We start from the raw sequence: 15673 nt of genomic DNA on the forward strand, positions 1-15673 counted from the left end.
TAGAAGCTTTCAGAAGGCCTGTTTTTTAGAACATTGAATTCTCCTGACATAAATTAGGTACCCAATGTCGACCTAATGAATAAATAAAATATGAAAAACCTTCTACCACCATTCCTGATACATTTCAGTCTCTTGTGAAGAGTAGAAAGAGCAAAAACGGCGGGCACTGGGGTTGCACACCTTTAATCCCAGCACTCGGGAGGCAGAGACAGGCAGATCTCTATGAGTTTGAGGCCAGCCTGGTCTACAAGAGCTAGTCCTAGGACAGGCTCCAAAGCTACAGAGAAACCCTTTCGAAAGAAAGAAAGAAAGAAAGAAAGAAAGAAAGAAAGAAAGAAAGAAAGAAAGAAAGAAAGAGCAAAAAGTTGTGCTTCTAGCTTTTGAGTGACTTGAGTATTGTAATAAAATGAAATCTTTTATTGCTTTTACATTGGTTTTCTTTAAAAACTAACTGCACATTTCTACCTATAATTGTATAAGAGTGATTGATAAATTCTATTTTAAAGCTAATAAATTCTAAACATGGAAAGCAAGATCACCCTCCAATATTCTGAGACAATTTCCCTTTTACAAATTGCTCCAAGATCTCTGACATCCTCAATTATGGTTTTTAACTAGAGGCACTTCAGACACCCTTGCCTCTGTAGTCAGTGAAACTTGGGGAACTGAGTGTTTTCCCACAGCAATCCATGAGAGATCACCAAGACAAGAAAGGGTAAAGAGTACCTTGCCAAGTATATGGGCTGGTGGGTTTGACATCCCCTGCTGTCTTCTCAGGTCTGACTCAACTGGCCAGTGATGAGCAAGCAAGTACAGTCAGACCTGACCTTATGATGTGACTCAGGTCTCTGTAATCTTTCTCAGAGTTGACCATACAAAGTCTTGCCTTTTTCTGAAGGCTCCATGATTTAGAGAGGGCTGTAGAATAAATATCAGGCTGGAGTCTTGCTCAACATGTTGTCACTGCCTTAGTATGAATTCCTTAGCCATTGAGTCACTTGCTTTTCCTAAAAGGGGATGCTGATTTGGAACACTCCGAGATGTCAGTGTGGGATCTTCTAAATCCGCACCACTTCCTAAATATTATGAAAACATAGTGGTTCAGATTATAAACTTCTAATTCATCCAGGGATGTGGCAGAGGCTCAGCACCATAGCTCCTTGAGCTCAATGACTCTGGTCAGTTTCGCACCTCTCTGAGCTCCAACTTCTTCAACTTTGTATGACTTGATAGAGGCCTGAGATGCAGCCCCATTGGTAGATTGGTACTTGAGCATAGACACTGATCCCTTGATCTACAGTCCCACACAAGGCATGACTTGGTGATCATAGCACTTAAGAGGGAGAACCAGAAGGAACCAGAAGGAACCAGAAGGAACCAGAAGGATCCGAAGTTTGAGATCATCCCACAGTACATAAGGAACCAGAAGGAACCAGAAAATCTGAAGTTCAAGCTCATCCCAAAGTACATAAGAAATTCAACACTAGCCTGGGCTATATAAAATCTTAGCTCAGTATAAATAAACAAATAGTTAAATAAATAAATAGTAAGTGATGATACCAAGTCTTTAGAATTGAGGAGATGCATACAAAGTCCTTCACATGGTCCCTCAAACACCAGGCTAATTGTCTCTAAACATTATATCACAAGGCCACAAATATGGCATTATATAACTTATATAATGCCGAGATATATAGGTGATTACAAAAATAATATACATACATACACATATATATATCAAGTGCACATATATATATATATGTATATGATAGACTGAGGGAACAAACAAGCTCATTTAGATAATTATCTTGACTTCCAGATAAATGTAGGAACGAGCTTTGATTCTTGACCAAAAGCTTTTTAAATCTTTTGCTACAGACTCTTTTCCTCAAGTCTCTGTGTGAGTGTGATGCTTGGGTGAATAAATTGCAGTTAGATGCACAGTATTGCACCCTATTACATGGGAAAGTACACATATGCTTTTTAACTATGAAGTGGCAAGGCTACTCCATAAACTAAGTGGACTTTACAGATGTCAGTAGTTATCTCTAAGGTCTCTCTCTCTCTCTCTCTCTCTCTCTCTCTCTCTCTCTCTCTCTCTCTCTCAACAAGCTACTTAGCTTACAGCAGTTGTAGTTAGTCTTGCGATGTGTGGACACGAGAATAGGTCTGTGATTCCCAGAATGAATTCTCCATGACAGCAACTCTGAGAGATGAAAAGTAGTGTTCAGTACTCTAATTATGTTTGGAAAATTTCAGGTAACATACTTTTGCTAACATTTATTTAGCAAAGAAGTGAAGCTTTCTGTGTTTCTCAAACATCAATTTGGCATTTATTTTTATCATTAAGTATATTATAGGATTGGGTTCTAAGAAATTGCGTGTGTGTGTGCATATGTGTGGTGTACTCATGTGATAGTATATGCACGTGTATGCTGTATGCATATGTGATGTATGCATGTATATGATCTGGGCATGTATGGAGTATATTTACCTGTATGATATAGGTACTATATGGTATATACATGTGTATGGTGTATGCATGTGTGATGTGTGTATAGTGTATTACATATGTATGTATATGTATTTGTACTATATGGAACTATATGTATGTGGTATATGTATGCATATGATGCAGGCATGTATGTGGTATGTGCATATGTATACATGCAAATACAAAAGGAGAATAATATGTAGCAGCAGGCCGCTTGTTGGTTCCCGGATGCCAGGCTAGCTTAGCCCCAAAATAATTACACAGAAACTGTATTAATTAAAACACTGCTTGGCCCATTAGCTCTAGCTTCTTTTTTCTTTTTTCTTTTTCTTTTTTGTGGATTTTTTCGAGACAGGGTTTCTCCGTAGCTTTTTTGGTTCCTGTCCTGGAACTAGCTCTTGTAGACCAGGCTGGCCTCGAACTCACAGAGATCCGCCTGCCTCTGCCTCCCAAGTCCCGGGATTAAAGGCGTGCGCCACCACCGCCGGGCTAGCTCTAGCTTCTTATTGGCTAATTCTTATATCAATTTAACCCATTTCTATTAATCTGTATATCACCACATGGCAGTGGCTTACTGGCAAAGATTCAACATGTCTGACTCTGGCGGCTCCACAGCGGCTCCCTGACTCTGCTCTTCTTTCTCCCAGTTTTCCCTGCCTACCTAAGTTCTTCCTTGCTATCGGTCCAAAGCAGTTTCTTTATTCATTAATGGTAACCATAGCACACAGAGGGGACTCCCACATAAATAATATATCTGTATACCTGTTTCCTTTGTCTTGGGCTATGGTGGCTGCCAGAAAGCCCCAGCAATCCTCCTGTCTCCACTCTTCAACGCTGGATGTATAGGTGTAAGTGCCATCATTATTCTGGCTTTTATGTGGGGCAGGTATCTAAATTCAGGTCTCACACTTGCATACCAAGCGCTCTTGCTCAGTGAACCATTTCTCAAATTGTGTAAAAAAAAAAGTGTAGTGGTGATCCCTGCACCCCTGAAACTCAACACCCTTCCTTTCCTTCTTGGCTGTGCACACTCTTGTTTTCCCAGAGCCACTATCAGCCTTCTCATGGAATTCTGTTTTGCCACAGTGTAAGCGTCCAGACGTCTCAGCCACCCTGAACTTTCGGTCTTATGTTATCAGAACATTAATCACTGTGTGCTGATAATTGCCAAGATGAGCCTGATAACCGCAGGAGTGGAGATGTAAGACCCCTGTCTTCATCGGGAGAAGGAAAAAGATGGTGTGGGGCATTTCTCCAGTGTTGAGTCTCGGTGTCTGTTAGTTCACACAGCATCCCTTCTTGGAGGGCTGAATGCTGCTAGAGAAACAGGCATTGAGTAGTATGGTTTTTAAAAATTAGCCAAATAGCACTGAGAAAGTGACTTGATTTGACCTCGAAACATCTTTACTTATTGTAAAGTAAGTGTATAGCAGGGACTTCCACGGTGTCTGGCAAAAAGTGCGCAAGGTACCTGCGAGCCCCACCCCCACCCCTAACCCCCCCATCCACACTCCCACACCCCCACCCCACCCCCCAGAACCGTCCTCTCTCTCGCTTCTTCTCCTGGATCTTTCAAGGAGGTAATGCAGGAAAATGCCTTCCTTCTAAGTTAAATTAGTTTTCATGACGTGCTTCTCCTTGTCCAGAGAGTTAAAATGGTTACTTTCTCCATCAGCTTAGGCAAAGTATAACGGAGAGTAGTGAGCGCAGTCTGCATGCTGTTTTCATGAGTCACTGTCAGAGAAACTGTCGAAAAATGAAAGCCGCACTTCTATGTTTCAGGCGGTGGGAAAGAGGGGAGGTGGAGAGGAAGGATGTATGTGACCAGGAACAGTAGGATGGCACTGGCTCCAGAGGAGGCCTGCTTCTGGGGCAGTCTCTCACTTATATTATGCTCGGGATCCATAGAGACCTGAGAGAAGTGAGCTTGAGGAGGCCAGCGATGCTGCTGTATCCCAACACGTGTAGCGGCTCATTATCCTATACCGTCTCCACACCAAGGGACAATCCCAAAGCCACCCCTCTCCTTCCCACATGGCATGTAACTGAGACAAAACACCCATTCCACAGTCCCCTTAGTCATGCTCGCGATTCAGAGAGAAAACAGTCATTGTCTCCACTCTGCAGATGAGAAGACTGTGGTTCACGCAAGCTTACTAACTAGTCAGGATGTGGGCATCGCAGAAAGAGAAAGATACACATATTCTTTTAGGGGAATTCACTAATTCTGGCTTCAATTTTCTGCTATTATCCTTTCAACATTTTATCAAGGCTAGCCAGAATCTAGTGATATAAATATTTCCAGGCCCAGAGCATATTGGTTTACTGACTTTTAGTAGCGGAAAACCTCCAGTAGCAGCTGAGTTGGTATTAATAAGCAAAGAACACGTTCAGTGTGAAAGAGAAAGCTCCTTCTGAGCAAAAAGAATTTATTGCTCTCACCCTGACTGGGTCTTTAAAGAGAGGACTCTGAAAGGCAGGTTTTCCATGTACACTGGCATTTTTAGTGGCCAGTTTTTTAAATTAATTTTGTGTTCTTTCCTTAATAACACTAACTCAATTTTTTAATACACTGTGTATTAGTGGCTTTCTTCTCTTGGATTGGTAGGGGCGGAGCGCGACTGTGTGGAATGGATCTCAAAGTCAGGGCAGTATTTATGAAGTGGGAGCCACTAAAGGGTTCTGCCGTAGACCAGAATGACAAACGTTTTGATCCAGAGAAAGTCCTGTGACTCTGAAGAAGCAAAGATGGGATATAAGGAGGCTTTTAAAATGTTCCGGCAAAGGTTCTTTCCTCGTAGCGTCAATGAGAAAATGAAGCTTTCGACAGCCTGTTTGCAGTAGTTAAAATATTCATGAACTGGTTCTTTCTACCAATCATACTCACTGCAAACTCGTACAGCTACTTTTCCTAAGTTCCTTAGGCATGATTTTTACCTCTCTTTTTGTCTCCTTCCTACCATACGATTTAAAGCCATGTCTTAAACAAGAGTTCTGTCTCAGGTCTTCCGTGCCACAGGGTTCTGAATTTGAGAATTCTGTTCCTCCCTTCCTCAGAAAACAAAAAATAAAATTGTAGTGATGTCCAACAAAATCCTAATTACACTTTTTTTTTTTTTAAGGAATCTTTGTCTGCCCCATTGCCAAAAGAGCAGCTGACCTCAGTGGTTGCCAGGCAACACTGTCCACACCCAGGCTTTCGCCCAGTGGCTTATGGAGTCTGCAGTGACTCAAGGCTGGGAAGCGTGGTGCAGCTCTGCCTGGCACTGGGGCGGGAGGCTAACAGGATACGTGCAGCATCGCGGGCAGTATTGGCCAAGATCAGGCCTGAAGTGAACCCTTGCGGCTTGAAGATTCCCGAGCAACACAAGTCCTTTTTTGAGAAGTGGAATAATTTGTTTTTGGCAAAACACTGTTTCTTTTTTCGAGGGTGAGAAGAAAAAGAGTGTGGGAAAAGCTTTGGAAATCTTGCAAGACCTCTTGGACATGGACTATGTGTTACAAAACATATTTTTGACGAGTTAAGTGTTAACCAACCAAAAACAGACAGATTGTCTTTCCCATGTTGGCTTCAAACTGCAGCGGAGTAAGTGCCGTTGCTGAACACCCTGAGAATTTGCCGAACCCTGTCATTTTCAAAAGCTTGTCAAGAAGCCCAGAGCACGAGAGGCCAGAACGGAGTTGCCTGCCCCTTTCTGCAGGATGTGTGCAGCCTTCTGGGAGAGAGGGAGGGAAAAAAATGAACAATACCAAATCAAAGAGTTCCAACTGTCAGTGAAGGGTGGTCCAGAAAAAAAGCTTTCAAAGGAGAAAAAGATTCGTTAGAAAACATAATGAGTTCTCTTTGTCATTGAAAATACATCCAAAGATGTATTTCATGACTACTTTTGACAGGCAATGATCTGAATATTTGATGGACAGAGACATTCTTTCTTGCCCTCCAAAAGCTCCTAAGGACTCCCCGAGGAAACGGAGCTGTAAGCAGATGATTACAATGCATAGTAATGGTATAGAATTCAAGAAAGGAAATGCTAACGCTGGTGAGCCTGGAAAAGATCTCGAAGAATTGAATTGTCAGAGCTTTCTTTTTAATTCGTTTAATTTTTAATTGGCACATAAAAGTTGAACGTGTATGGGGTTCTTTGCAATGTTCCTACACGTAGTAGTCAGGCCAAGGTAAACCTCTAGCTCCTCAAATAGTTATAATTTCTTTGCCACGAAAATATTCTAAATCTCCCCTCTAATGCTGCCAGGAAATAAGTGCACTATTGATGTCTCCATCACCCTACAGTCCCGTGGAGCTCAGCTTCTCAGAGTGTGATCTTGGCGTCCTACAGCATCCTATGGCTAAATGCAGATTTAAAAAGTTTTAGGAAGAGTAGGTTTTGAGCATGAAATGACAAAAAAATTAACTCAAAATCAATGTGTAACAAACTCAGGGTGTGGATGGTGGTGTTCCCAGTGCCGCATCTTGTGACTTTCCTATAGCTTTAGCTCTGAGCTCACACCACCACACACCCCCTTCATTGTCCACCCTGGAGTACCAGTCCCTGGAGCACTCAGCTCAGATCCCAGACAAGTGGGTGCTGTAATTCACTTGGATTTTTACTGCACATACATTCTCTGTTCTTGCAGAAACATGATTGCGTTTTACAGACTCTGGTCAGGATATCTGTAGGGTATAGTGTGTTAGAATGTTTGGTTTTTAAAACCTTTGGGTAAGCTTCTTTTAAGAAATTATTAAATTAATTTTGGCTTAGTCCTATCTTTCAATAATTTGTGAAATAGCCGTAAATATATTGATATTATTTTGTAGTATATACTTACAAATTTAGCATTCTCAGCACTGACAATTATAAAATCAAATAAAACAGTGTTGACTCTGACAAACACTAGAGGTGCCCTATGTCTAGGAACATCAAGTATCTAGCCTATTCAGTTCTTTAAGTGAAAATAAACAAGGAATATCCACCTCCTGAATGTAAAGATTTGTTTCTACTTTTAAAAATGGTTAAAGTATATATATTGCAAAATAGCTGTCTTAAAGCTAATTTCTCCGTGATTTGTTATCAGTAACTGATTTGCATACCTAGCTTATGGACTTGGCTACCTGAGCACCGCATAATAATTCCTCAAACAAAAAAGAGTTATGAAGAAAGAGTTAAGAGACCCTACCAGGGTGGAGAGATGGCTCAGAGGTTAAGAACACGGATTGTTCTTCCAGAGGTCCAGAGTTGAACTCCCTGCAACCATATGGTGGCTCACAACCATCTGTAATGAGATCTGGTGCCCTCTTCTGGCCTGCAGGTGTACATGCAGGCAGAAGACTGTATACATAATAAACAAATAAATAAATAAACAAATGCAGTCAAAGACTGTATACATTACACACACACACACACACACACACTGCCATTGAACCCTTGATCTCTTCTATGGAACTATGATGTTCTGCTTGCTCTTTAGACCCCCTCTTCCTTTTACACCCCATACCCCTCCCACCCTCTGGTACCCACTTCACAACTTTCATCTTCTTTATATTGTAAATACTTAGTGAGATGATGTGACGCATGTCTCTCTGGCCCTTGCCTATTTCATTTGGCATGACACCCTTCAGTTTTGTAAATGTTACCGCAAATGACATGGCTTCTTTCTTTTTACGGCTGAATAGTGTCCAGCTGTGCGTAATGTAGCACACTTTCTCTATTTATCTATTAGTTAATAAATATTTGTTTTATCTGTCATGGCTATTGGGAATAGGGCTGCAGTCAACATGGGAGTTCAAATGCCTCGATATTTCTTTTGGATATAGATCAAGTAGTGAGGTTGCTGGGCAGAATTACTTGGGAGGTTTTGAGGAATTTTCATTCAATTTTCAACAATGCCTGTATTAATTTATATTTACACCAACACTGTATAAGAGTTCCTTTTTTCCCACATCTTCACCATTTGATTTTTTATTTATTAAAGATTTCTGTCTCTTCCCCGCCACCGCCTCCCATTTCCCTCCCCCCCCAATCAAGTCCCCCTCCCTCGTCAGCCCAAAGAGCAATCAGGGTTCCCTGCCCTGTGGGAAGTCCAAGGACCACCCACCTCCATCCAGGTCTAGTAAGGTGAGCATCCAAACTGCCTAGGCTCCCACAAAGCCAGTACGTGCAGTAGGATCAAAAACCCATTGCCATTGTTCTTGAGTTCTCAGTAGTCCTCATTGTCCACTATGTTCAGCGAGTCCGGTTTTATCCCAGGCTTTTTTAGACCCAGGCCAGCTGGCTTTGGTGAGTTCCCAATAGAACATCCCCATTGTCTCAGTGTGTGGGTGTACCCCTCACAGTCCTGAGTTCCTTGCTCGTGCTCTCTCTCCTTCTACTCCTGATTTGGACCTTGAGATTTCTGTCCGGTGCTCCAATGTGGGTCTCTGTCTCTGTCTCCTTTCATCGCCTGATGAAAGTTAATATTCCTGGAAACAACCTAGATGCCCTTCAATGGAAGAATGGATGAAGAAAGTATGGAATATATACATATTAGAGTACTACTCAGCAGTAAAAAACAAGAACTTCTTGAATTTTGCATGCAAATGGATGGAAATAGAAAACACTATCCTGAGTGAGGTAAGTCAGACCCAAAAAGAACATGGGATGTACTCACTCATATTTGGTTTCTAGCCATTAATAAAGGACATTGAGCCTATAATTAGTGATCCTAGAGAAGCTAAATAAGAAGGAGAACCCAAAGAAAAACATATAGGCATCCTCCTGAATATTAACCTTCATTTGATTTTTTTTAACTGAGGTAAAGTCTTCTGGGCGTTTTTGACCCATTTTCATGATGATTGGTGAGACTGAGTACTGTTCTCATATAACCATTTGCTGTTTGTATGTCTCCTTAACAGAGATGTTGTGTCTCTCTTTAAAACAGACTGCTTCTTGTGGTTTCATTGTTGAGTTCTGCCCCTGACCCTTACCACCTTATCAGAGGCGGACTTTCCACTTCTTTCTGCTTTTACTCTGTTTCCTTTAACTATGCAGAAGGTTAGTAACTGTTGCATACTCTGTGCAACTTTTTACTTTGTTTGGTTTATTTTGTTTTTAATGATGTTTCCTTCTTATGGCTTGCACATGTTAGGCATCACTTAGCTCTACCCAGCACCTTTATTTTTGGGGTGTGTGTGTGTGTGCGTTAGCTTTTTAGATAAAACCTTGCTATATAACTCATTCTGCCCTTAAATTTTCTGTGTAGTCCAGGCTCTGTCAGGCTTTATGTGGATACAGTCATCCACACATTGGGCGCCATTCTGTAACATGAGGGCCTGCTTGTTGCCCTGGCTGCCCTGCTAGCTTAGCCCCAAAATAATCACGCAGAAAGTCTGTATTAATTATAAACTGATTGGCCCATTAGCTCAGGCTTTGTATTAGCTCTTATAACGTATATTAACGCATTATTCTTATCTATGTTAGCCGTAATGGCTCAGTACCTTTTTCTGTGGGGCAGATCACATCCTGCTTCTTCTGTGATCTGGGCAGGACTGTGGAAAGAGCTTCCTTTTTCCCAGAATACTCCTGTTCTCATTGCCCCACCTCAACTTCCTGTCTGGTTTTCCCTCCTATATTCCTGCCTGGCTACTGGCCAATCAGCATTTATTTAAAATATATTTGACAGAATATAAAATTGTCCTGCACCAGGGTGTTTGATAGAAGTCATCAGTGATGCTCTCTGGTCTCGGGTGTTTTTTTTAATGGGGGAATTTCTCCTACTGTGCTAATTCAATCTTGCAGCTCGTTGATCCTCTCTGCTTCAGGTTTCATTTTTCTTTACAGATGAACATTATTCCACTGTGCATATATGCCACATTTTCACACCCCATTCATCTGTTGAAGGACAATTAAGGTTCTTCTTCCCAATTCCTGGCTATTGTGAATAACCTCAAACTAAACATTGCCAAGCAAGGGTCTGTTGAGTAGGATATCTAGTCTAGTGGGCAAATGCCAATGAGTGGGCATGGGTTATATGGTTGATTTATTTTTATAGATATTCTTTATACTGATTTCCAGAGTGGCATATCAGATAACAATCCCCCTAAGAATGAATGAAGTTCCCTTTTCCCAACATCTTGCCAGTTTGACAAAAAAGGGCTAGGGATCTAAACAGGGAATTCTCCATTGAAGAAATAGAATTGACTTCAATGGGGAATTCTCTGTCTTGATCCCTAGCCCTTTTTTCTCCAAATAGGATCATTTGTTTCCTTGACTCTGTTTTATTCTGCTATTCAATCCTCATCATTTCTATTTACAGTGTACAAATATCTGGTGGCTGTAGTTGGGAGTGCTCATATTTGGGTCTTTCATTTTATTCCATTGGTTTGCCTGTCTGTTTTGAGTCACTACCATTCTTTTCTATCACTATGGCTCTGTGATATGCCCTAAAGTCTGGAGTGGCAGTTCCTAGAGTACTTCTTTTTGATCGGGACTGCTTTGCCTATCCAGGGTCTTTCCTGGTTCCATTTTAATTATAGGGTTTTTTTTCTATTTTTGCAAGGAATGTTGTGGGTATTTTGAATAGTATTGCATTGACTCTGTACATTGCTTTTGCTGGACCAGTTATTGACTTGAAAGCTTTCTCACAGTCTAGCTCCTGGGGAATTCTATGAAAACTGCCAAGAGAGTGATGCAAGTCATAGTCCTACGGCTCCTGTGAAGCACGAAAATGATCAGCACAGCACAACCGTGTAAAGGGACATTAAGTGACACTCGCATGTTGGCAGCAACCAACATATGTCCAAGTGGACGTAAAGTCTACTCAACAAGAAGGAAACCATGCCTAGTACTAGAAATCTAGACAACTTTGTTTGGCTAGGAAGGTCTTGAAACTTAGAAGAGATTCTATTACTGACACTTTGCTAGGTCCGCCTAATTCCTAGCTACACTCTAAATCTTATCTTTCTACTCAAAGATAAATGGAACTATTTCTCATCAGAAGCCTCTCTTTACAGAAACTGGAGCCCTTCGCAGAAAATCACACTGGACACAATGTGGAGCTCCGCATTGGAAGGTGAGCCCAGCCACAATGGATGTGTCTGCAGGGCAACTCCTGCATCTAAAGCTCAGGGAATATTTTGGAACAGGTGAAAAAAGATTGTAAAAGCCAGAATACCAGGAAGTCACCATCTCTTCTAGAAATGACTACAAAAAACAAAACAAAACAAAACAAAAAGCCTCCATAACAGCTTCAGTCAAGCAAGATGCCCAAAGGACAAAAATGCCAAGGTAAAGAAGGTGGCTCTGGACCCAGCCATTATGAAGAAACAAGAGGCCAAAAGGGTGGTGAATCCATTGTTTGATAAAAGGCCTAAGAACTTCAGCAATGGGCAAGACATCTAGCTTTAAAGAAATCTCACTTACTTCTTCAGACAGTTCTGCTGCATCAGGCTACAGTGGCACAGGCCTTTCTCCGTAAGTGACTCAAAGTACCTGTAGCCATTAGTCAGTTCACCCTGGCCCTGGACTAGCAAACAGATACTCAGATACTTGAGCTTGCCCACAGCTACAGACCAAAAACAAAGTAGGAGAAGTAAAGGCTCCTGGCCCATGCGAAGGAGAAAGCTACTGGCAAAGGGGATGTCCCAACTAAAAGACAATCTGTCCTTGATCAGGATCAATACAGCACCACCTTGGTGGAAAACAAGAAGGCTGAGCTAGTGGTGATTGCCCACGATGTAAACCCCATTGAGCTGGTGGTCCTCCCACCTGCCTTGTATTGAAAGGTGAGAGTCCCCTACTACATCAAAAGAAAGGCCAAGCTGGGACGACTGGTCCTCAGGAACATATGCATCACTGTTGCCTTAACACAGAATAACTTGGAAGATAAGGGTGCTCTGGCTAAACTGATGGAAGCTATTAGGATCAATTACGATGACAGATATAAGACCCACTGCCACTGAGGAGGTGATGTCCTGGGCCCTAGATCTGTGCCTCACATTGCCAAGCTGGAAAAGGCAAAGGCCAAAGAACTCACCATTAAACTTGTTTAAATATACACTGCTTAGTTTTCTGTACATAAATATAATTACAAAAGTATACTCCACAAATAAACTCCAGAACAATGGCAATTTCAGTAGATGTAGAATGCAAAACAGGGGGGCGGGGGATTGCGGAATCTCACACCTAGATATGCACCTAAATCTTAAGTATATCTTAAGTATACAGAAATGTTCAAATTAAAGGGAGGACCAAACGTATTCTCTAAAACAACAGTTCAAAGCAAGGTGACATACAGGATTGGTATCAGACAGAATTTGCATCAAGCAGAACATTTTAATAAGAATAAATAGTGGATATGATATAGTCACAATAAAACAATAATTCTGAGTTTGACAGCTATAAAAATTTGCACGTGCCCAGCCAAAACTATTCAAAATATAGAAATCTTAGATTTACAAAGTTAGGGGACAATAACAAATTATGAAGAAATTAGCCCAAGAATATCAGAAATTGAGGTTAAACCTATAAATCACTAGGTAGAAGAGAGATTTTTTTTTTAACAGTTACATTGTGGATATCAAGAAATCTAGTATCCTGAATTTATCTTACTGGGAGTCCTGAAGTCAACAGATACAGAACATGTGTTTTGGTTTTGGTTTGTTTTTTGATTTGTTTTATTTTGTTTTGTTATTTGATAATCTTACAACTTTTAAATGGCAAATGAATGTTCTTGGGATATTTCCTTTAAACATGTGTTTTCACCTTCTTTTCCCTGAATTGCAAGCTCGATGACTTATGTCTTCCATGTGTCTCCTGAAGAGTCATCCAGCCGGTCAGAGGGTGTCTGCTGTGGCTGTGATTTGAGACTGATGCATCTCCTGGGACTGTCCCAACCTAACCTATGTCTTCCTTTTCAGCGTTTGAGGAGTCATTAGGAGCAGATTAAGTCACCCTGATACGAATTGAATTTAAACTTGTGGCCCAGACCTCAGAAATGTTCGCTTGAGTTTTCTGAAGGGAAAAGTTTTCCTGTGGGACCTTGGCTCCATTTAGAGTAAGACATATGAGTTCAACCGCTATTTGTCTCTTTGGAAGTCTGCGAGATAGTACAAGGAATGCGGCAAACTCAACCCAAAGGTCATGGACATTCACCAGTACCCTTTGTCATCACCACGTTAGCCTTCTATGGTCTTTTCCAAACATAGTTTAATTATCACAGTTGGCCTGGGGAAATGTGGCCCCTGACCTAAGTCAATTACTCCAGGCCTCTATTACCCGGCTGGGATGCTTCCTGTTTTCACTTTCCCAGTGACGTAGAAAAATTCATATGCTGCCTTTGGAAGCAACAGCAATGCTATGGGCTTACTCTAGGCTGAGAACTCATTACACCACGTTAACAGCCATTGCAACTACTGATGACCACATATCCTGCCAGACTCTCAACTAACCTGGTTTTATCTGATATTGCCAAAATCTTATAGCCAAAATCGGGATTTTTGCCTCGATTCATGAAATTTGAGATGAAAGGGATTAAAAGTGACACCCGGAATGCCACATGACTGTGTGACAAATGTGTTAAACACAACTTTTTCTAAGTCAAATGTCACTTCTTCCTTCCTGCCGCCCAAGTCCATTTGAGTACATAAAGCTTTGTTGTATGGGAATGTGTTTCACTGTTCTGGGTCATCTTGACCACACCTGCATGTACCCAAATTACACATTAGGCAAAGGGAAAATTTTCTGGAGCCAGACAGATTGGGCTCACACTCTGACCTGTAGTATAGTATAAACTTTGCAATCTTGAAAAAGTTTCATTTCTTTGACTATAAAATGGGAAGGCGAATTTTACCCAAGGTTGTTGTAGGAATTTATATAGTACCCATAAATTCAAAGTATATAGAATAGCCTGGCATGTATCAACGGGTCAAGAAAGCTTTGCTGCTAGAACATTGTCATTAATGGCATTTACCAGGATTGTTGGCAGTGAGGGCAGACTTTAATTCTTCTGACCTAAATAACTCATCCATGCTATGATACAAAGTTAATTTCAAGTAAAGGGAAGTAACTCCCCATTTGAGGATGGGCAGAGGACTATGTACTTATCACAACTAAGATTAGTAAGGCACAGTCTGGCCACAATGCCACATTTTCCAGAGGTAGGAAGGCTACCACTTCAGCCAAAATGGATTTTTCCAAAGTCAGTCTTTTCCCTTTTCGGTAGCCAGCTCACCAGTTCCTACTCATTCTTACTTCCATGTCCTCTGCCTGGAATTCCATCTGGAAAATAGTGAAGCAGACGTATGATTTACCAAGAGCCCAATGTTGGCGACAACAGACATCAATAAACCACGGCACCCAAATAGCCTCCCTCTCTCCTCCTTCCTCCAGCTGCCTCCCTTCAGTCTGTAACATCTGCTGGCTTACGCTCTGAACTTAAATGTGCAATGTACAGAAGGCTTCAGCACATGTCACGTAAAGCCGCAGGAAACCCTGGATAATTTGATCTGTCTCAATTATCTAGGGACGATGTCCTTGCCAACATTCCTTTGTGGTCTCTCTGTTCCCAGCCTTTTGTCTGAAAGTCCCTTGTCTTCCTTTGACTTCAGACTCTACCTGCTTCTCTTCATCAGTTTGAGGCACTGCTGTGTAAGCCTGCCTGATACTAATACTGTAGTGGTTTTTATAGGATAATTTGTTCCTCCCTTTAATTTTAACATTTCTGTATATTATTAGATTCAGATGCCTGTATTTTAAGACTACTTACTAAGGAAAGCAGCAAAAGGTGTGACTGGAGAACATAAAAGAAAGTAGAATGATTCCTTCATGGTACACTAGAAATCACAATGCCATGAGTGCACTGTAACTCCAATCCTCAGTTGAAGACTTAAGGGGGCTGGTGCCGTGTCCTTAAAGAGATGTGATACTTGCCCTCTGCATCTAACAAGGTTAAAACTTAATGGCCAACACACATACACACACACACACACCAGAGAAAGACACAAGATATAAAAAGAAAACAATAGATCAGCTTAGAGACATGGAAGCTAATTTAAACAATCAACATATTGGAAAGAAGTTTCACCAAAATGCTTGGAAGAACACTAATAGAAGTAGAAGAGACGTTTACAGAAATGAAGACCAACATACGTAGATTAGATATGGGTTCCAAATGCCAAAAGGCATGAATGGAGATAGAGCCCTCCCA

General features: G+C 41.3%; 1 long non-coding RNA gene across 4 annotated transcripts in view; it reads left to right on the forward strand.

Annotated features, from left to right (window-relative positions):
- LOC142848321 (uncharacterized) overlaps positions 1 to 15673 on the forward strand; it is a 236152-nt gene that overhangs the window by 191697 nt on the left and 28782 nt on the right. For 2 of the 4 annotated variants that reach the window (XR_012910399.1, XR_012910400.1), the window contains one exon: positions 5617 to 7858. The exons of the other annotated variants lie outside the window; for them this stretch is intronic. This is a non-coding gene — a long non-coding RNA (uncharacterized LOC142848321). Of the gene's footprint in view, positions 1 to 5616; positions 7859 to 15673 lie in introns of those variants that run through there. 4 annotated transcript variants of the gene reach the window in all.

The sequence above is a fragment of the Microtus pennsylvanicus genome, chromosome 4, assembly GCF_037038515.1.
Source record: "Microtus pennsylvanicus isolate mMicPen1 chromosome 4, mMicPen1.hap1, whole genome shotgun sequence".
NCBI classification, from domain to species: domain Eukaryota; kingdom Metazoa; phylum Chordata; class Mammalia; order Rodentia; family Cricetidae; genus Microtus; species Microtus pennsylvanicus.